At 41.1% G+C, this 23,806-nt stretch overlaps 1 long non-coding RNA gene across 1 annotated transcript; it reads right to left on the bottom strand.

Moving 5' to 3' along the window:
* Positions 1–1,578: 1,578 nt before the first annotated feature.
* Positions 1,579–16,214, bottom strand: LOC139120255 (uncharacterized). The gene is made up of 4 exons (XR_011549063.1): positions 16,139–16,214; positions 15,013–15,129; positions 5,874–5,930; positions 1,579–4,088 (listed from the first exon to the last, which is right to left on the bottom strand). It is a non-coding gene; the product is annotated as an uncharacterized lncRNA (long non-coding RNA).
* Between the last annotated feature and the right edge of the window lie 7,592 nt (positions 16,215–23,806).

Below are 23,806 nucleotides of genomic sequence, written 5' to 3'. Positions count from 1 at the left end.
TGTAAAAAGTAAAGGAAACAAAACATTTTCAGGTCTCCCCTACAGGTAGAGCAAAACTTTGAAGTCCCCCCTCTACTACCACCAAATTTTTGACCCCGCCCCCGAATTCCTCCAACTCCCTCACCGCCTTTGTGAACGCAACGTAAGGTAAGACCAAGTTAGTGATATGGCTCATTTTTCGTTTATTTCTGTTCAAGATCTGTCTATCGTATAATTCTATGAACATAAAAACAATTTCAATTTTGTTCCGCTATAAATCTTGATAAAAATTACTTGTCAAACGTCACAATCCGACTGAAAATTAAATGCGTCAATTGAGGGCGCTGTCTCTAGATGATTACCTCTCTCTCTCTCTCTCTCTCTCTCTCTCTCTCTCTCTCTCTCTCTCTCTCTCTCTCTCTCTTTGTGAATTTTAAGGTAATGAAAAGTACTTGATATAGTTGATTATTCGTTTATTTCTGTAAAAGACCTCAGTCTATAATGCTGTGAAATGTAATTGAAATAAGGAAGATCTTAGATGGTCGATGACAAACTGATTTGAGACACATGAATATGATCGAAAATACATTGACGAATTAAATTTGATACACTTTCTTCTAGCATTCTAATAGCTTTTCTCAAAAATAGCAAACTGTCGAACATCGTGCACATTTTGTGAAGATAAAAGTTTGTCATCAGATGGGTTAGTGTATCATGAACCGGAGATGTACATTGTTCTTTATCACAAAAGGGCCCCTAAGAACTCTCTTTTTATATTTTTGTGCGAATTTTTAAACGATTAAAATAATCCATTGGGGTAAATAATATTATCAATATATGTATTTGTTATAGAGTTCTGTCATCTGTAAACTATAGAAATTGAATCATAAATATAAAAAATAATCCAAATATAATAAACTGTAACAATACATATATGTAAGGCATCTCATGTACTCCATCCCAAGCAGGTGATAGTGTACTGCATAAGACGTCAACACTAAATTAAACAGGCAGCAATATTCAAGAAACTTAAGTACCTACAAGACACACTTCGCCCACAGGAAATGATTATGTAAAGATAAGACTTGAGATTGCCCTTACAGACATATATACACTAAATTTGAAAGATGATACATTTCCAACTTTTTAATTTCTTGTCAGATTTTATGACTGTAAATTTAATACAAGTGTAATCATTCCGCGTAACCGGAAGTAATATTCTCAGTTTCATGTCATGAAACAATATGATATCGGAGAATACTATATGGAAGTTTTTGGAGAGATAAGCTTAGATGTCTTCAGAATGGACACTTTTGCTGTTGTTCGCGTTCAACATGAGTCCCCCGGGAGGCTCTCTAGTTATGAAGAAGATACTGCCTGACCCAAACAACGAGGGACATTTTCTGGATATTTTTCACATAAAAAGTGAAAAGCAGAACGTTTAATAATTCTCAGCCATATCCGATCATTAATCATTATTCAGCACAGAGGTGGAAAGTGATACAACACATAGACTAGAAAGTGATGCGGCAATTATTGGGCTCGTACAGAAATTAGTAGTTCCTGTCAATATTGTTCAGGGCTGCATTCAACATCTAGTAATGTTTATCGTAATAATGTTTATTCCCAAAAAATTAAAGGAAACAAGAATTCACACAATAATAATGTACATAAGAATTCATACAATGAAGGGGAAAGGTCGATTGCGATCTGAACACATAGAAAGAGTAAAATGGCTCAGGTTAAGATTCTGAGTAGGAGAATACAAAATGAAAGATAAGACAAATGCAATGATATGAATTAAAAATCTTGAAAAATTTAAAGTGAAAGAGCTCGATAAATACCGAGATAAACATAAAGTGTCGAATTACAGAAATTGAAAAAAATAGTGACAATGTCACTGTTCGCTCCCATTTAGTTATCAAAACAAGCCAACAATTGTATGAAACATTGACATACATACATACATACAGATAGACTGACATACACAGATTGGCACAGAGTGATGACATTGGCCCTCAAGTGTGCCTTGACCCATGGAGAGTGATAAAGATATGACAAACAGCTGAATGTAATGATAAAATGGTTAAATATAGGCAAACAGGCACTCAGGGTGAATATGTTACAGCAATTTGACTAGTTTCTTTTCCTTTTCTACTTTGTTACTGTGATAACTTTTGAGACAATCAATCTGCAAGGCAGTTTATTTTATGTATTTGCAAATATGCTTATCTTTTACAAGCACACAGCAAACCGTTCTTGATTTTTCATGAACAATATTTGACAGAGACTGAAACACATAACATGCAACAAATGTTTACATTCTGCCCATACACCAGATACATGGGGAGATTTCAACATACAATCATCACTCAGAAACCCTACTGGGAAAAGTAAACATTGTTTCTTCCAGAACAACCGGTGCATCCACATTTGGAACAACTTAAAAACTTAACCAATTACACAAGGATGATGACACAACAGATAAAGTTAAGCAATTTATCTGTGGTGAACTTGACTATTCCTTTCAAATCCTTACCTAACTTGACATCTTAAACTGATATACACTGCACGGTTAAATGCGCGAAAAAAGACATCGGGGTGGACCATTTGATATCGGGGGGGGGGGTGTCTGGAAGATTGATGAGGTACATTATCTTTTTATCATTATTTTTTCCCACTCCCCCCGCCTTTTCTTTTTGTCAAACCTTCTCTGGCTGATTTTTATTGACATCTGATTGGATTTTTTTTAAAAATCTGCCAGGACCCCCCTAGGATATCAAATGGTCCACCCCTTTGTATTGACCATCTTTGCATGAGATATACAATGACCAGATGGCAGGAAGTGTGTCAACTATTTACAAACTTGATACTCTTAAACATTGAAAAAATTTTGGAATATATTTGTTGGAAACCAAACCTGCTAAAATCACCTCAGCTATGTTTTCTAATGATTTTTTACCCCATTTCAACACCAAATACAGTTTACCATATCAAATGCTTACTAAATCACCACATTATATACTCTTAGTTCCAGTAGGTATAAAATTACCAAAACAATCTTAAAAATACAAAATGAAAGATATCCCCGTAAAATTGGCATTTGTACAAAGGATTGATGACTCCGAGCACTATAAGCATTATCTGATATTATATCATACCAGTATATTGATGGAGCAACTACAGCGATGTGATTGGTCGAGACGCGAAAAGAACCGTGGTTTATTCACGATATACCACGGTTGGCATACGCGTGAGCTCTCGGCTTGAGCAAAAATCCGTTTTTGACGTTCCACGCCAGAATTTCAATATACTGTTACGATATAATAGCAATAAATCACACCCAGCGACGGTATACCACTCGATTTTGACCAGTTCACTTCATACATGCACTCGCTATCGCTCATGCATATATGTCGTGAACTAGTCAAAATCTCGTGGTATACCATCGCCGACGGTGTGCTTTATTGCTTAAATATCGTGTCCAACTTAATTTAGCGTCTAAAATTAGAAGGGGGTTCTGGTACATGCCTGGCATGCTGTTTTATCGGATAATATCGGATAAAAATCGATGATGTCGTCTTAATTGTAACTCACAGTCTAATATTAGTATCAGACGGAAGAAGACGGTGGTGGCAGGAATGTTCCGTCCCCCTTGCCTTTTGTTACAAAGTTTCGAATCAATTGTCATTTTTCTGAAGGTAACGGATTCTCAAGTTAATAAACACAACATAATTATGGCATATGTTATATAATGAGTACAAGGTTTATCCTTGATAATTAACATATCCCAATATACATATTCTAACTAAATAGTTCTCAATTTACATAGCTTTTTCCCTGTACTACCTACGACATATTTGTAAAGAGTTTTACAATTTCAATTTGTCCATTATGGATATATAGCGGTTCGTATTTTTATAGTCATCGCCATTTTCTTTGCCATTTCAAACAACAAAAATGGTAGCGACCATTCATGAACTCTATGTCGTTGGCCCATTATTTTCAGTACATTGTACGGGATAAATACCATCTCCCTTCTCTTTTTAAAGCCTGGAATTCCATGTTTTGACCTTTATTTGAAGGAAGCCCTGGGAAAAGATCACCACCTGTTTAAATTAAAACAAAGACGTATGGTCATTCTAGTCTCAAATTTATAATGCGCGTGTGTTAATTATGTAAAAGGAAAATATTTCACTAAAAATCATCATAGCCGACACAATGATACACTGTGTGTCAAGTTGTTAGTAACTTATTTCTAAAAAAAGATCGGACAAAATATATTGTTCCTCCATATTTTTTGCAAAGCAAAACAGGCAGCAAATGACTGTATTTTTAACAAATCAAACAAAATAATGTTATGACAATAAGGAATCAGTAAAGATATATCATCGACTGGAGAGAAACGACCAATAAATATTTCATCCATTCCTTGACTTCATAACGGAACAAGTCTGCAAGAAACACAATTGGTAGTGAAGTGTTGGTTCAAAGGGACAACTAGCTGTAACTTTTGATATAATTTTTCAGTATTTGTTCTGTATCTGGTTTCTATTGACTAATCCCATAACTTATTCACCACCATTGATTGAATCGTAATCAATCGTTTTCTATGGTAGAGTTGGACCTAGACAGAGGAAAATGGGGTGAAAGGTTAAGCATTTTACAAGAGAACTCAACAAACTCCACTAACGACTTGAAGTGGCGGTAGTAACTGTACACGGCGACTGAACTTTCGATTAATTTTTATCAGTGTCCCGGCAACGTTCTAACTATATAGTACTAAGGGAGCCGTCATTATTTACGACCAGGGAGTCGGAGGAATTTCATCGGAAACTCCAAAAATTTGAGTACCCCATGCCAACCATGATGAATTTGTTTTTTTCATTTGAGTACCCCGTCTCTAAAACAGTAATTTTGACTGACCAGCACTTAGAAATGTTAAATATCAATACAATTATTTGTAAAATTTACAAAAATATAGCAATAGATCTTTCAAATCCTGGTGTAGGCTAATCTCGGTTATCTATCTCATGACAATTGAAAAAAAGTGAAACCAACAAAATGAAATTCAAAGTCACAACAAAATACAGATATAAAAGCTCACGCTATAACCAGTATTGATGAGTATCATGAGAGAGTTTTCACTGGGATATTCGACTGGGCAGAATTTGAAAGTACAGGGGAGAACACGCGAGAGGCTTAAGGGAAAACTGTCGGAGGGGGTGTTTCCTATCTTGCGTGGAAAATTTTTGAGAATTGATGTGTGCAATGGTGCAGTCTGGTGAAATCCGAGAGGTGTTTTTAATTCGTTTTTTTTTACTAAGTAAAACTGTTAGAACACCCCAAGAGGTAAGAGCAAGGGGAGTCCCCCTCTCGCATCGAAATTTTTGAGGAAAGGTGTTTCAATTTATTTTGCACTCGGTAAAACTGTTTGAAAATGACACTGAACAGTGATATTTTATTACATTTTTGGCATGATCAGTGTTTAAGTCACAATATTCAACAACCAAACAATGACAATACATTTTGTAAAAAACAGTTCTCAGTGTGTCAGACATTGAAGACCATAGAATATGCAGGAATGGAAAATCTGCGACCTTAAGTTTCTTGTGTCATACGATCTTAGAGGACCATCAGTCAAAGTCAGTATTGTTTTTAATCCATTCATTATATGTTTGCCAGTCGTACAATTTCTCCAGCTGCCAGCTTCAAATGAACATCCTGAATACGGTATGGTTAATGTCAAAATGGTTATTGAAGTGAAGTCAATTAAAATGTATCCCCTCTCGTGTTCAGCTACGCGCCCATAAACTTAGACAACTAGTTGTCTTGGCGTCAATGCAGGTCAGTTCGTGTTCTTCTACACCTTCAATGAATCTTTAAATAATTACCTCGTCGTCCATGGCCTTGATTTAATCTTCTTCCAATTTTCCCCATTATTTGACGATCTAGGAGTAACATGAAAAAATGTTTTCATATATTTCTGTGAACTTCTCGACGTCTTTAAAGTGAATTCTGTCGTTTGGAAACGCTTTCACATTATACAACTCAGCGTTTCCGCATTTTTACTCCCAGAAAAGCATGCTTTACATAAAATGCGTATTCATCATTAAATGAAATTCTGTACTCCTACCATCCTTCCTTAAATGCCTTATTGATTACCCAGGCGCGTCAGCATCTAGCGTATTTGAAACTAGTCTCGCATGCCAGAAGTCTGGTTCCCTAACCCATTTCCCACGCCCTCTACCGGGGAAAATGGGTCAGGGAACCATACTGGCATGCCAGACCTCGAACCTGCGTGCGGTGCGAGCACAGTCGCCTGGTGGGCTGTTCAGGTTTGGGACTATTCGCCCCATAGACGAGTGTACAGAAGCAAGAACTTGCTTCTGTACACTCATCTATGGGGCGAAGTACACTCGTCTATGGGGCGAATAGTCCCAAAACTGAACAGCCCACCAGGCGACTGTGGTGCGAGCGGCAAAGCCACGAGGTGCGAATAACCACAGGTTACGAGGTCTGGCTAGAACCAACGTGCTATTACTGCTCAATAGAATGGTTCAAAAATCGGCAAGATGAAAGAGCACACTTTGCTTATTCATATTGTAGGCGGAGCGTCTAAAAAAAGCCTTTTGAACTCGACTGAACGATTGTGTCATTCATCCAGAAATGTTTAATTGCCCTACGTTGACCTAGTACCTCAGTACGACTTCATGAAATCATGGTTACTCTATCCCAAGCAACCGTGATGAAATGAAAAAATGTGCAAAAACGCTCAATTCCATTGAAGAAAGTGGTGATGGACAGCCTGACACCGAAGCAGGAGGTAGCTAAGATGGCAGATTATCTGAAAGGAAACGACGTTTTCGTGAATTTGCCGACATGATATGACGAATCTCTCGTTTTAGGGATCGTTGAGTTTTTACGGTCAGGGGGGGGGGCGGCAAAATCCAGGGGGGGGGGGTATCGTAATTTTGGAATCCGCGAAGGGGTCATCGCTTTTTCACTGGTAGGAAAGGGGGGGGGGGGTCACACATTTTCAAAAACATAATACCAACAATAAAGTCACTTTAATATGCCATGGCCATGATCGACCCTCTTTACACTACAATAAATATACTTTATGTATTACCCATGACCCTCTTAACGGGCAGACACCTATGGCGGCCCGCTTTAATTAGGTTTACTTCATGCAATGGCCATGAACGACCCTCTGTACCGGCGAGCCGCCTCCGGCGGCCCATTACAATAAATTGACTTTATGTAATATCCCATGACCATCTTAACGGCCGGACGCCTTCAGCGGCCCTGCCCAGTAAAGTTTACTTCATGCATAGAGAAAGATAGATAGAGTGGCAACGGGTATTGTTTAAGGCGTGAAGCGGTTACGTAACCCATCCATGTTCGCCTCGCCTCAGGTTGCTCTCGCCTCTCTTTTCCGAAGAGTGCCGACCATGAATCCTTCGGTAGTTTTCGGATTTTCGCCAATTGTTAAGCGAAAGTATGTTCGGCAAAGTTTGTGTTGTTGTTGTCGTGTGGTGCTGAGCAGAATTGACGTGCTGGCGAAAACGGGAGTGTTTTGAGCTTCAGGAAAGTGAGTTTTACCATTTTAAATATTCCTCTCATATTTTTATGAATATATAATGAGTGTGTTTGAACCAAATTTGAAAGTCTTTTATCGATACTGTCTGGTTTTACTCAATGGTTTACGGTCAGTCGTACCCTCTTTTACACGTGCGTCAAGGAAGGACATGTTTATGAAACTGCTGCCGTGTTATGTTTTGATTGGCGTGAAGCAGTGTTTCTGGCCTGAGAGCTCACAAAGTAACTATGGTTGCTACGCGACTGGCAGTACGATGCCATCTCGTCGTATTTTTCGCATAATCTCGTGTAATCATCAACCACATACAAAGCCTCCAAAACATTTAACACCTTTGGAGCTCATTTTAATATGAAAAGCCAATAGTCTACCGAGACGACCATGGAACAAAAGGCATGCAAGTGTTGCTACTCTGTCTATATAACTCTGTGCTTTATGCAATGGCCATGATCGACCCTCTTTACTGGCGGGCCACCTTTGGTGGCCCACTAGAATAGAGTTGACTTTACGTAATGGCCCATGACCCTCTTAACCGGAGGGCTGCCTTTGGCGATCCACTCCAATAAAGTTTACTTTATACAATGTCCATGGACATAGTTGTCTATGGAAATGAAGTTAAAAATTGCCTTACAGTCGTCCTAATTAACAGACGTTTCAATGGATGTGGCTGAGAAGTTTGTGCACTGGCATCTCTGCTACACAAATAAAGTGCGCCGCGTACCGGAGATCAAATCCAAACTGTGTGGGTGAATTTGACATATGGGTTTTGGTTATTTTTCAGCAGGGGGGGGGGGGAGGGTCATCAAATTTTTTTGTCTGACAAAGGGGGGGTCATCTTTTTTTGACAAATGCAGGGGGGTCTACATATTTTTTTGAACACTGGCAACAAGATTTTGCCGGCCCCCCAGGCCGTAAAAACTGAACGGTCCCTTGTGATTGCTCCAGGCGTTGCTTCAATGCTTGCGATTTGGATGGCGATTTGTCGATCGTCGACATCATCCTCCAAGGAGTTTACTTTTTCCCTTTGCTCCGTTCCAACGAAGCCCAGACTTTTGGCCCAATTCGACTGCCGATGAGCTGGTGGTAAGTGGCCTCACAAATAAATTCTTGCCGTAGATTTTAACTGAAGTGTTTTTTCGGCATGGGTATATGAAACATGGCGAGCACATACAGTGAAATTTTGGTCGTCTGTATGCGGTGGTCCAACGTTATACTTATTAGCATAGGAAAGACAGCCCACTTTTGACGTCATCACATGCCTGAGCAGTTGGTTCTAGCCTGACCTCGTATAACCTGCGGTTACTCGCACCTCCGCCGCTCGCTCCGCATCACAGAGAAACATAAACAGAGTTGCAACGGGTATTGTTTAAGGCGTGAAACGGTTACGGAACCCATCCATGTTCGCCTCGCCTCGCCGCAGGTTGCTCTCGTCTCTCTTTTCCGAAGAGTGCCGACCATGCATCCTTCGGTAATTTTCGGATTTTCGCCAATTGTTAAGCGAAAGTATGTTCGGCAAAGTTTGTGTTGTTGTTGTCGTGTGGTGCTGAGCGGAATTGACGTGCTGGCGAAAACGGGAGTGTTTTGAGCTTCAGGAAAGTGAGTTTTACCATTTTAAAAATTCCTCTCATATTTTTATGAATATATAATGAGTGTGTTTGAACCAAATTTGAAAGTCTTTTATCGATACTGTCTGGTTTTACTCAATGGTTTACGGTCAGTCATACCATCTTTTACACGTGCGTCAAGGAAGGACATGTTTATGAAACTGCTGCCGTGTTATGTTTTGATTGACGTGAAGCAGTGTTTCTGGCCTGAGAGCTCACAAAGTAACTATGGTTGCTACGCGACTGGCAGTACGATGCCATCTCGTCGCATTTTTCGCATAATCATTATCAACCACAAACAAAGCCTCCAAAAAGTTTAACACCTTTGAAATTCATTTTATTATGAAAAGCCAATAGTCTTCTGAGATGACCATGGAACAAAAGGCATGCAGCGTTTCCAGTCTTTCTATACTATTTGTCTCTGTCCGCATGCAAGTTCGAGGTCTGGCATGCGAGACTAGATAATGTTGTGCTTCGTTGGCGACAGTACAGACTCACAGAAGAGGGCCGAATTGGTGAACATAGGCCACTTGGCACATGTAGCCAATTTTTTTTCCTGTTAGATATCTCGTCCGTAGCAGAAATGGGCCTTGCCACAGAGTTCGCATCAGTGACATCGGCGGAATGCTATAGATGGCCATGAAGTAGGATGGTCGCTGCCCGGGGGTCACTGATACAGTTAAACTTTCAATTTTTCCAGTGTGAATTTAACGCATTTTGTGGTCATGTGGGAAAAAGAATCTCACACACCAAGGACCTGGGATCAGATTGTTCGCACACGCGTTGGGAATTTATTGTTTCACTTGAGCCGCAGGCGAATGTGAGACAAAATATCCTCAACTAGTGTGAGAAATCTGATCCCAGGTCCTGGGGGGTGAGATTCTATTGATCTCTCTTGAGCAGCAGGGGGGGGGGGGAAATCGACTTTTTATAACCCTTTAACCCTTTCACCCCCAGTTCCCTGTATACAGGTCCAACTTTACCATAGAAAACAATGGATTAGGGACAAACCATAGTGGTGAAAGGTTAAAAAAGAAGCTCCCAGCACCATTTCCGGCGGGAGTAGATGGACTCTCACCCTCTCTGCACGCCCCCCCCCCACTGCCAACATAACTTCCCACTCCCCTAACCCCTCCGCCCCTGTCTCATACAGGGGGGGGGGTTGGATTTTTAATACCCGAAAAAAGGCTCCCAGCACCACTTTAGTAAAAGTGTCCATGCAAACACATCGATTGCTGCGAAAACGAGCCCTGCCACTCCTTGACATGTTCTTTTGGGAGTTGGGCACTCCAATGACCAAGCTACCCGAGTGGCAAAGGCTACGGATTCGCAGCAAACACATGGAGAGCCCAGGCCCACAACCCTCTCCAGCCCAGGCTCTCAGAGGATGTGTTCCTGCAAGAACACAGTATCCAAGTACACAATGCACCTAAGCAATGGTGTTCATACAGGAACACTTGTGTGTAAATGTTAGCTGGGCTTTCAGAGCTTGTGTTCCTGCAAGAACGCAGTATCCAAGGTAACCACTCACCACAGCAATGGCGTGTTCATACATGAACACTTGTGGGTAAATGTTGGTTGGGCTTTCAGGGCATGTGTTCCTGCAAGAACGCAGTATCAAAGGTAGATAAATGCATCAAAACAACAGCGTTCATGCAGGAACACTTTCGGAAAATAGCCCATGCATGCATATGGAAAGCCCCAGGGAAGGCCCACCACCCAGCTCGCCAGCCCGGGCTCTCAGATCGTGTTTTCCTGCAAGAACGCTGTCCGTATCCGTCAGCTTACTAGAGTGCCAAAATAGTTAGGAAACCCCCAAGTTTCGACAACTATTGGTGTAGGTCACCTCCTCCTAGGAAACTACAATTTATTTAGAACTTGCAAAATAGGGTATCTCGGCCTACATATTATTAAAACTCTGTACTGAAGAAAAGTCGGCTAAATCTTGGCTATATATATTCGCAACTTTGTACAACAGAAAGGTTGGCTAGAAATATGTTAGCTCTGCATGGCAGGGCTGTGTGTTACCGGCGTACGGCCTCCCATGTGGTGGGAGGCCGTATAACGCTGGTAACACACAGCCCTGCCATGCAGAGCTAGAAATATGTATGCTTTCCCACCCTTAGGCAAGTATGGAAAACATGGCTACCTTCACTGCCATGGGCCTGCAGAGAATATCAAGGATACCAACCTGATGCCGGATATCGCCAAGGTCAAATACCTGGCGGCTATTGTGGATTTACCCATCTGTACCCCCTAGAGCAGCTCCCCCATTTGTTGTCGATGTGCATGCCTCTGGCTAGCCCTGCCCTGCGTACGATGCTGTCTCGCCGGTGTTATATACGGCCTACCACCTGGAGGCCGTATAACGCCGTGAACACACAGCATCGTACGCAGGGCTATAGCCTCTGGCTACCTGTGTAGCAAGGATAGCGTGTTCCACAAATGCGGGCTCCTATGCATGACTGGGGAAAATTGACCATGCTAAGCATTGTCGACGGCTGGCCAATGCTGTGCGAGAGGCCTGGGGGTGTCCTCTGATAGCGGACTCTGCTGCCACATCCCAATATCCCTTGTCCACACCCTTGCCCTGTTGAAAAAGAACGTCCCAAAGTCTGCAATCCGGGCAACCATCTCCCAGATTGAAGCAGACACCAGCAAGCAGGCCCTCCAGCTCCAGGCACGGCAGTGCCACTACTAAGCCGAGCCCGAGGGGCATTTGTGGCCAAGGTGTACGTCTCCAAGATTCAGCTGGACAAGCTCCAGTTGACCCTCCCATCCTTCAAGCTGCACCCCCCTGGCTATGGCTATGGCCTCTACTCGATAGACTGCACGCAAGACTACTTTATATGCAAGGACAAGGACTTCCACAAACAAGGTGACCTATAGCCCTGCGTACGATGCTGTGTGTTCCGCTACAGCTAATCGCCCCGCTCACCACAGCCCTGCAAAGACCCGTACGTAGGGTCGGTGACTTCTAATCCATTTTGGGACTTGACGTAAAAAGCCAAATTACTGCCGAAATTCAGCATTCTTGGGCCCAAGTCGTATCCCTGCCTACCTCAGCTACTCGATCGCTTCCAAAAATGCCGTCTTTTAGCTAACACACAGCATCGTACGCAGGGCTAGCGAGAGAGTTGCTGACATCGATGGTTATTTACGAGAAGTGAATAAAAGACTGGCATTTTTGGAAGCAATCGAGTCGCTGAGGTAGGGAGGGATACGACTTGGGCCCAAAAACGCTGAATTTCGGCAGTAATTTGGCTTTTTACGTCAAGTCCCAAACTTCGGCGTGCCTAGCAAAGTTATTCAGCGAATCCGGCTTTCTTCTCCTTACCGGTTTACCTTCATATACTTTTTTGCACCTACCCGCTCAAGGATGTCTCGCTATTTATCCAAAGTACTGCCGTTCAGCAGGTTTTTGTGTGCTGATCGCTGACCGACCGTTCGAACCCACCAAGAGCGAGTTTGATTTTTTTCTCGAGAAAGACCCCGTACATAGTGGTGTCTCCTCGTCTGTTAAGGCTTCTCCATCCTCGTTGACGGGGACCAGGAAGAGAATGGTTCTGTGGTTGCCACTGAAGTACATCGAGGCAAACGATGGCAGAGGTATTCACCCCGGGGCAATTCAAGAGTTCTTTAGCTTCTTCTTATAGTGTTGCACGTTGTGAGGCTTTTCCTACGCAGAGGCGATGGTGCACCAATCTTCTTTTTTGCCAACTTCGTTGGAAGACCGAACAAGCACTCTTGGGTTGTGGGGTTTAGGCGTTTTGTTTACTGGCTTCGGCGCAGTTCCGTAGCCCAGGACCCTCCATCTGCACACACTGGTATGTCTGACACTTTCTCTGCCCCCCCCCCAGCATCATGCCAACAACCTCATCGTGCATCTGCTGCAACAGCCTCACAAACTCTCGTGTGCCTGCCAGCTTCGCCAACTGTCTGGCTCTTGGCTATGATGGCATTAATATTGTTGTTCCTTCTGTTGGCGGTATTCTACTTCTGTTTTGCAGTGCCAGTCTTCGGCAAGGGCCTCACCCTGAATCCCTAGGGGATGTTCTCATGGCTGCTGGTCAACAGCATAGAGACTGCTTATTTTGCAGCAATTTCTGGGACTTTGCAGAGAGGGTAGACCGTGTTTCCTCTTCCTATGGTTGTGACACTTGGTGGCCCTCCACTCTCAAGCAGATATGGCTGTGCGTGTTAGGAGATCTTATATTTTAGATCTTATATCTTATATTTTTGGTGAAACACGTGCCAGCACCTCCTGCACAATCTCAGTGGCGGTGCCAGTGGAAAGGTCCTGTCCGCAGCATGCATAGAGCGACACCTTGATATGGGTACAGCTCCATGCCTGCACCTTTGGGTGGAGAAAGGTGAGGCTGAGTTGCTTGTTTGGACAATCAACGAATCCAGGTTGCAGCCAAAGGGTTCATGGACCTCACCTGCTCTGCAGTTTGACATGGTTTGTTGTAGAGCTTGGTGTGAGCCATCGAGTCAAAGTCATTCTTGTGATCTACTAGCAGACATGACGTCCAATGCTTACTGTGTTGTCCAGGATTGCAGACGTGCTACCCACTGTAAAGGCAGAGGCTAGAGCACCGTGTTAATGGAAGTCCTTGTCCTTGCATAGGTAGTCCATGAGTGCGGGCCTGTCGAGGGTTCCAAAGAAATCATACGTGAAGTCTATTGAGTAGAGGCCATAGACATCGGCCAGGAGGTGCCACTCGAAGGCTGGGAGGGCTGCTTGGTGCTTATGTAGTGGAATCTCAGAGACGTCCACCTTGACCACAAAGGCCCCCACTGGCTTAGCTTCGTAGATGCACTGCCATGCCTGAAGGGCCTTCTCACCGGTGTCTGCTTCGATCCAGGAGATGGTTGCTCGGATTGCAGACTTGAGGACATTCTTTTTCTGCAGGGCGAACGTATGGACGAAGGATATTTGGATGTGGCCACTGAGCCTGCCACTAGGGACACCCAGGCCTCTCGCGAGGCAGTTGCTGGCAACATTTACAAACAAGCGTTCCTGTATGAACGCCGTTGCTATGATAAATTGTTTACCTTGCATACTGGGTTCTTACAGGAACACATGCTCTGATATCCCAGCCAACAGTTAAACACAAGTGTCCCTTTATGGATGTTGTTACTATGATGCATTGTTTACCTTGGACACGACAATGACTTCTTGCAGGAGGGTATTTTGGGGGGGGGTATTTAAAGTCCATTGGCCCCTCCTCCCAGGGAGCGGGGGCATGCAGTGGGGTCGTTATGTTGGCGGGTTGGGGGATGGGGGGGGCACAGGGAGAGTCCATTTATCCCCGCCTGAAATGGTGCTTGGAGCGTGTTTTTGAGGGGTATAAAAAGTCCAATCCCTCTCCCCTGCTGCTTTTGGCAATACCTCATACCTAAATATCACTGCAATCGTGATGATTTTCTCGAAGGAAGCACATCAAATGTAACCTTGAAAGGGTTTGAGAATTAGGGGCAGGGTTTGTTTTGGAGTAGGCATTAATTCAGAATGTAGTACATCCTACACAAAAAAGGTGAAGGTTGAGGAGGGTCCCTTAAAGGAGTCTTTCCCTACTCTGTCATTTGTACAAACGTTTCACTCAATCAACATAAATAATTAACAGTCATACCGCATATTAAGAGATATTGTTGTACGTTGCTATATGAAGGTTTACCTATCCACTGTATTACTATATGACAGATGGGAAATCTATGTGTGGGATTTGTAGACACAAATACAAACTCGCATCTGAACCTGATACAAAAGAAATGTTTAGAAATTAAATATCAAAGTTGAACGAACAAATTTTTTGAATATCCTACCTGTAGTATCTCCTATAAACTGGGTTCCCGCCAAATATTCAGTTGAAGTATTCAATCGCTGACACTTTGTATATACGTTTCACACTTTAGACTTGTCGAGGTACTTTCTGACGTAGTCTGTTAAATCATGAAAGGTATACTATATAGAGGGACTGTGTATAAGGGTGGAACACAGTAATTGTTAAATTTTGCGAGCGACTTGCGAAGAGAACGAAAACGATTTCATAAATTTTCCTTTTACTGCCGACTCTGATATTATATGACATGGAAAACATCATCATTTGGAAATCAAACAAATCTCTAATTACGTTTATTTAGTGTTTACTTTGTCGAGTATGTCATATCTATTTATAACTGGGTTTTCATCTCCGATAACAGTGCAGACAGACATCTTGAATACATTTCCCATTATATGGTGTGTACATAGTTATGGTGGCATATCGGTGCTTTCATGAACTCATGAGGTATATATGCAAGCTGGATGTTGCAACCATAATGATCTCTTTAATCCTATAAAGCCACAATAGCTTCGAATGTGTAATAAACTGACCTCAAAATGTCCTCAGATTTCCAAGAGTTACTTTTGATAAAACCCATTAAAGACAGATAAATTGTATAACACTCTCATCAGTGTCAAAAGTGGTATTAAATTGAAAAGTTTTATCATCATTTTAGCTATCCCGCCATTTTAAAAAACTAATAACGTGACGTAGAAAATAAAGATTTCGACAACTAAATGCCAGCCATCTTGTGGTGTGCATTCAAGTAAATGGCAATTTTGTTTGTTTTTTGAATGATCACGATCTGTGTGTGCACGAAATACTGCATTTTGTACTTTTCCGCTGGGCGCCGTTTTACGAGTGCGGCACCCATTTTTAGTAACCTGTTAAAACATGTAGGCATGGTCCAAATCTGCGAGCAGTGATAGTTCTTTAGTTAGCACTTCTACACGAACCAACTTTGGTTTGAAAATAAAATCATGAACAATGCAGGAAATTCGCTATTTTGGCTTTAAATTACTCAAAACCTCATGCAAACCTCGTTTCATTATATCGCGACATAATTACTAATTTGACGCATCGCGTGTTTCAGTGACAATGATAGCAATGCAGAACAGCCTACTCACCAAATACGGACGTTACCCGGACTGCAAATCTTGAGGTTAATGTATATACATTGGTATTGCAGCAATCTTTAATTGCGCAGTTACGAGTGCAACTCGTTCTTATATACTATTTTGTTTACAAAATGGTCACGTGTCTCGCTGCACATGTTCTTTGATTGGCTCTTTGGCTCAGATATGATGGTTGTGATTGGTCATTCTATACTCTATTCTGATAGGCTCACCAGCTATGCTTCTAGAATCCTCTTCCAGTGACGAAAGAGGTATAAAAAGGTAGCTCAGGATATCACCAGTAATAACTCTGCACGCGGGAGTACAGTGGCGTCATTTATACAGTGGTCTTGTGAAATCGTAGTCTTCCAGTGTTTCAGTGCACACAAGCTAGACTAGTTATGCATACAATGAATACCCTTTTATAATGTATGCCACACTTTTCTTCAGGGATCAGTTACAAATTGTACAGCTGTTTTTTCTCCCTTATTTTCCTAATTTCTATAAAATAGCCTGTAATCATGCCGATGTCTACACCAACGAGGGGAATGAAATTCAATGTTCGTTTATTGATTATATACCAGTACAACATCGACTTCGTGATCACTTGTCTATATTGTGTGAACCCAACATACTGCTTAGGAAAATGGCCGTCAAATAAGAAATCGTGCTAATGACACACCATCATGTCACTATACCAGCATTCAAGTTATAAATAAGTTTGCCCACACTTTTGAGTACAACGACAATTTGACGAGTTGTTGCTGTGCCTACAGAATAATATCCCTAATAATGCAAACGGCGAAATCTAAAATCATCTTTTGAATAATTTCGAATATTCATTCTCTCAGTTCCGCAGAAATCTTCAATATTTGGGTCTCACTAGATGTTTTAGGTATCTGCTTCTAGCCTAGTGCTTATTTGAGAAGGGCACATGAAACGGCAATGTGATTATTAAGTATGTCCAATATACAAATACTTATTCAACTGTACAAGTATAGTATTATTTATCGCGCCAAAATAAGTTTCCTGGATAGACAACAATGTGGAGTGCAAGACACAAATGAACGAAAAGTGGTAGTATTAGTCTCGAACCTAAACGTCGGTTAGACGACAGATGATACGATAGTTTGTCGATTGCGCACAATGCAGCAATACAGCTTGAAGTCGAATGTACGCGGGAAAACGATCCAGTTTTATTCTCTCGCACGTATATCAACTATCTCGAGCTCTCTTTCTCCCCATATTACATCTAGCATTACTATAACTGAAATTTGTCACAGAAAGAACTGAAAAACAAAGTCTAAGTTCATGAGAAGATAAATTAGGCATACAGTGCCGATATTCTGCGATACGACAAGCAACCTGCGAGAAAAAACAGCTTGTTTATGCCTCTACCAACACCAACGAGGCGCATGCAAGGTAAAGTCTAGAATGTTCGTTTGTTGATTTTACACAACACTGACGTCTTGGATACCACCAGTATTGTCCAGGCCTGAGTATTGTCCTAAGAAGCTGGGAGTGTTAAAAGTAACATTCTGTTAAATTGCATTTTTCCCCGCCCACTTTTCACTATCAAAAGCAATCTATAGCTGGCCTGTCACGGTGGCAGCGCCATCGCGCTGACGTAAATGTCGATTAACAGTTTCGTGACCCTATTTCAATACCTACATTGCAGCCTTTCAGTTGAATGTGTTGTCTCGTGTGGTCGGCTGACGGACGCACACTGGCCTGCCTATCAAATTACGGACACCTTTATTGGTTAGAACTTCACATGAAAAAGCAGGTTAACCTTATGAGGTCATCTTTGCAAAGGATGGCTGCCAAGAAGAGGATGGTGACGATACAGATAGAAGATTTCTTTTTAAAGAAAGTTTGATCCGGAGGTGTTGTTGATTTGAAACAATTCATTACTTTTATGGATCCGAACTGGGAATATTTGAAATGTTTTGAGAAAAGCGTGCATTCGATCGATTAGTTTCAACGGACTTTAGAGGTGATCGAACTTCGGAGTTATCGATACGGGGCTCCGCATAATGGCATCACAGACAAATATAGAAACTGTTTCTACATTCGTCTGTGATGGCATATACCACCGGCAGCGTTATGGACTAGTTCAGTTCAGTTCGGGTAAGGGAAAGATATCCAAAGGATATCTTTGGATATCTTTTGTAAGTAAGATATCTGGATATCTTTTATAAGAACGTTTGCCCACACTGTTGAGTACAACGACAATTTGACGGGTTGTTGCTGTACCTACAGAATAATATCCTTAATAATGCAAACGGCGATATCTAAAATCTAGTGATATCTATCTGAGGTAGTTCAAGCTTATAGTAGGCGGTCGTAGCTGCTCTTGAAAGAGTTCACACTTTCTGCATAGATGACATGGGCTGGTAATTTATTCCAAGTGTCTACAACTCTTCCTGAGTAAAAGTACTTCCTTATGTTACGTCGAACGGTTGGTTTATGAAGTTTGGTACAGTTCTCGAATCAGCTGCCAACACAAGTATAAGATTACAATGGTCATGGCCTTAGATAGTCTAAGAGTTGATTCATTTCGCCGCGAATTCCTCTTTGTATAGGTGTTGTTATATTAAACCAAGCCGTTTAAGCTTAAGTATGTTTTCATAATTGTTGTGTTGGCGTTCAAGTATTATTTTTCGTTGCCCTGCGTTGCACTTTTTCCAAGACGTTATGTCCTTTTGTTGCCATGGCGACCAAGCTTGTACTGCATATTCCAGCTGTGGTCTCACAAGTTGCTTGTAAAGGTGAAAAATGACATTTTTTATATGATTGACAGAGTTCGTTTGATGAGACCATGATGAGACCAAGCATTCTGTTTGCCTTTTTTGCAGACTTAACACACTGGCTTGACGGTTTAAGGTAGAATGAAGTAAGACGCCCAAATCCTTTTCTTCAGTTGTAAGTCTCGATGAAACGTTGTTCATTAAATATTCATAAATAGGGTTGTTGTAGCCCATATGCATTGTTTTACACTTTGATACATTAAAAGACATCTGCCAGTCTTCACTTCATTTTAGCTTGTCCAAATCAGCTTGTACAATTTCAAGATCACTGCAATATCACAAGGCGATATATCTTGTATTGTCAGCAAATTTCTTGAGTTCAGAACTAACTTCATCGTCAATGTCGTAGATGTAGATTAGAAAGGGAACTGCTGTGGGACACCACTCGTGACGTATTCTCCATTCAGATGATGCTCCATTTATGACTACTCGCTGTTTTCTATTTGTCAACCAAGCTTTGGCCCACCGTAGAATATTTCCATTTATGCCATGATTCTCCATCGTTTCAATCAATCTGGTGTGTGGTACTTTGTTAAATGCTTTGCAAAGTCCATTATCATATACCTAAGTTCACGTACCTGTGTAAAGCTATGGGGGAAGCGCCCTCACATCCGTGCATTTTTTAGGTATCACGCCCCGGCCCGGTGCCCAAATATTGGCAATCGCGTGCATTTCTGGTTTCTGGTTTCTGGTTGCTACGCACCTTCATCAGAGTATTGTGTCACTCCATCCGGGAACTTCCTTTACGAAATCCATGTTGAGTGTTAGGTATTAAGCTGTGTATTCCAAGTGTAGAATAATAGAATCTCACACCCCAAGGATCTGGAATCAGATTTCTCACACTAGTTGGGGATATTTTGCGGCTCGTGTGAGACAAGATATCCCCAACGAGTGTGAGAAATCTGATCCAAGGTCCTTGGTGTGTGAGATTCTTTTTCTCACATGACCAATAAAGCGTTAAATTCACATTGGGCACGTACAACGTTATCCAAAATCGTGACGACTCTGTCGTCTGCCACTGAACTCTGACCCGCTTACTTTAGTTCCGGTCTGTGTGTTACTTGTCGTGCCATTTGATTACATTTTGCGCGTGGAACGAAAAAGACTGTTTATCATCCAATCAGAGCTCGTGTTATATTGCTGCAGAGTGTGGAACGATTTCTGAGAGAGTGGGATCGATTTTTCCCACACCGTCGATCCCGCACTCCCAGCGGCCAGGAATGTGAGAAGTATTGTGTCTGTGACGATTGATGCCAGGATCTAATTGGTCTGTTCCAGGATCTTTCCACAGACTGATGTGAGGCTAATTGGTCTGTAATTTCTGGTTCAGATTTCTTTCTTTTCTTGAAAATTGATGCCACATTGGCTTTTCTCAAGTCAGCAGGAACATCTCCAGTGTTGATTGATTTGTTGTATATTACTGTGAGTGGTTTGTTAGCTGTTTGGAAACTGTAATGAGAAACCTTGTTGAAACGTTATCTGTTCCAGGAGCTTTGTAGCTTGTTAACTGCAGAAGTTTCTTTAGAAAAGTTTCCCCTTCAATTTCATTTGATACAAGTTGATCCTTCTCTTCACCTCTATACATAGCTACAGGATAAGAAAGTATTTGTTGTGTCTTCCACAGTAAACACAGAGACGAAGAAATCAGTTAGAGTTTTAGCCATATATTCATTGTCTGTGAGTAACTCATTTATTATTATTTTTAGAGGCCAACAGTATCTTTAGTATTTTGTTTTGACCTTGCATATGCATATGCATTGTCTTGTTCTCTTTTCATACTATATTCTGGCATTCTTAAAGGCCCATGAGCAGCAACTTTGCAAAATTTGTCCAACCTCAAGGCACCTCCAATTTCCTTAGATATCCATTGCAATCTGCAAATTGAATGATATAGTCATTAACTATGCCTCATCAATATTTGCTTTCGACATACAAGAAATTGAACATGTTTTTGTTCATTTTAAATTCCCCACCATTTTCAAAATCTTGCCATGTTATGTGCAAAATGGAGATTTTTTGTCAAAGTGGAGTGAATCCCTTTCCCGTTCTTTCAGTGGGTTGTGCCATGTTGTACTTGTAATGATTCAAATGTGTACATGCACCATTTACGCTTTTTATCATGTAGTTGTATAGAGGCGGCCATTTTTGAGTGCGGCATCCGTTCATTATTTGTCTTAAAGAAACCACTCTACGCAGTCCCACTCAGTACATTATTGTACTTGAATAAACATCTCTGAGTATAGGAACATTTACATGAACTAATTTGATCTAAATATAAAATCATGAAAATAATGCCAAAGATGCAGCTCATGTGCCTCTAATACAAATCAGTGTCTGCTTTTGTTAATCATGATATTTATGGTAATCAATAAGTTCCGCTGTCTGTTTATAAGTTTGCCACAATTTTCTCTTCTTTCAGACAGTCAGCAAAACTTTCTGTGTCATTCAGGAGGTCGCCTACTGCTTCCTCGCTGCTTCATTGGAATACAGGCTTCACTAACTTTATACGTTTCTGTCCACGTTTCTCTAGCTGTTTTTTCCAGTACATTTATCTTCCCATTTGACTTTTGACATTATACTATCCATCTTGAGAAAATTGGCTTTCTTCCCGTCTAGTATCATACCAGTTGATCGTTGCTTCTCAACTTTAAACATAGTACTAAGTATTAAATCAATCAAATTGCAGTCACCGGTTCCTAAATGGCCTATAGACAGCATTGTCTACCATCCCTTGTTCACTACAAATATTAGATCAAGTATATTTCCACCTAGAGTTGGGAAATTCACATGTTGCGTCAAGAATTGGTCTTGTACAATATCGAATAATTTTCTCCATTGCTGTCAGAGTCTAGTGTATACCATCTTATGCCAGGATAGTTGAAATCACCGACGATGACCGTATGCCTTTTTGCTTCCCAATCAATTAGCTTATAAAGTCTTTCATTGTTGTTTTCATCTCTGTTTAGTGATCTGTGGATAACTCCAACTAGAAATTTGGTTGCATCTGTTACAGCGCTGTAACTTGAATTCACATCATACAGAGTTAGTAAATAGGATATCAGGTGGGCACATTACTTCTGATGCTGCGTAGCTGTCTATAATATATGATAAAATACCCCACCTCTTCCTTTTTTGAGAGAAGTGTCTGTCTTGACGTATTGGTTTGTGGTAGCCGGGAATGTTGATCTCTTCGTCAGTAATATCATCACATGTCCAACATTCTGTGACAGCAAGCTTTGGTCATTTGTATACAAACAATTTACAGAGTTTGTAGTCAGACTAGTTCCTATTGGCTGAAAGTTCACAGGACACTCATCCAACAGGCGAACCCAATTCATTACAGGATGAGGTGCCCACAACCCACTACCCAATGGAGCAATGACTACAGACATAGCATTGAGCAATGAGGAGTAAAGTGCCTTGCTCAGGGACAACACCGTGCTGGGGTCTCGAACTCACAATCCTCTGACAGTGAGTCCGTTACTCTGGACCTACCGGGTCTCGAACTCACCATCCTCCGATAGTGAATTCGCTGCCCTAACCTCTGCCCCATGGTGACAAAGCCGTCTTCTGCAATTGATATAACCTTCTGCAAAAAGTTGCGGTTCTGATAGGTTCTCTTCGAATAAAGTTACATTATTTACATTAAGTACATATGGACGTAAGTTCGCTGCTATCGTTGCTGGTTTTTTGTATCAGTGGCAATTACATTTCTCCTTCCCATTTTTCAGATTTGAAATACTGTACGCACTGTGAAAGTTATGGGTATGTTTGTGAATTAAGTTTACTGTGTTTCACAATGTGGCAATGGTTAATCTATCTGTAGCTGTTGTAATTAATAGATGTAGTTAATAAAGTTACTAAAAAAGTTTTAGTCCTATTTCCAACAAACTATTAAATAATGTGTTTTAAAAAGTAAATAGTGGACTGCTGTATAACACAAACAAAATAGACATGAATCTGAAATCTTCAAGATTATAGACATCGTGTTTATGTATAGACCATTTAGCTATAATGGTGACATTTAAAACTTGTATTTTAGTTTCTTTGATTCAAAAATAAAATCATCTAATCATATCAGCAAAAATTAATTCAATTGGCAATTTTAGCATTATAGCATTTATTATTTCTTCGATGAAACTCAAACCCAATATATCCGATTATATATCCCCAAATAAGTGTTTGTAAGTATCATGAACTGTGCAACGTGACACTGTGTAACAACATTTGCCCTCAGTGTCCGCACAAAAGCTTGGCTGCGTTGATGGGACGGTGTGCCCTACTACGTTCCAATGTCGACTCACAGAAATTAGTTACCCTGTATATCACTGGAAAGGTGACTTGACTAACGATTGGCTTGAAATGATAGAAACATGTTAGATTCTGATTTTCTGACTCACAATATGATATGATAGCAGGAGTAAAAGCTCCCGAACTTGAAAGTTTTCGCATGTAATATTCAAATTACAAAATTCCTTGGTTTATGATCTAATGTCTTTTCAATGTGAAGGATAATAATGAATGGCTGCTGATGAGGTTAAAAAAGGATATTCAGGAAAATGTGAAATATATAAAGATCCTGATCGAACAAAATGATTTCCTGGACTGCGAAAACAAATATATATTCAAAATAAAACCCTTTGCTAGTTACGGAATTCATAACGTATGACTTAACTGTTTTGATGATAACAGATATTCATTCAATGCTGGTATAAAATTACTGGTTACCATAGCTTTGGTGGTAGCTCATGACTCACAGAGTCCAAAGGTTAATGGTCATGCATGCAGTAACAAAATACTAGAAAACATTCTACACGTGTATTTTGAGTTCAAGGTTTCTGATTCTCAAAAAAAAAAAAAAATTTAAACA

Source organism: Ptychodera flava, chromosome 20 (assembly GCF_041260155.1).
Source record: "Ptychodera flava strain L36383 chromosome 20, AS_Pfla_20210202, whole genome shotgun sequence".
NCBI classification, from domain to species: domain Eukaryota; kingdom Metazoa; phylum Hemichordata; class Enteropneusta; family Ptychoderidae; genus Ptychodera; species Ptychodera flava.
Note: the sequence above shows the minus strand (reverse complement) of the source record. Positions and strands in the feature narration are given on the sequence as shown.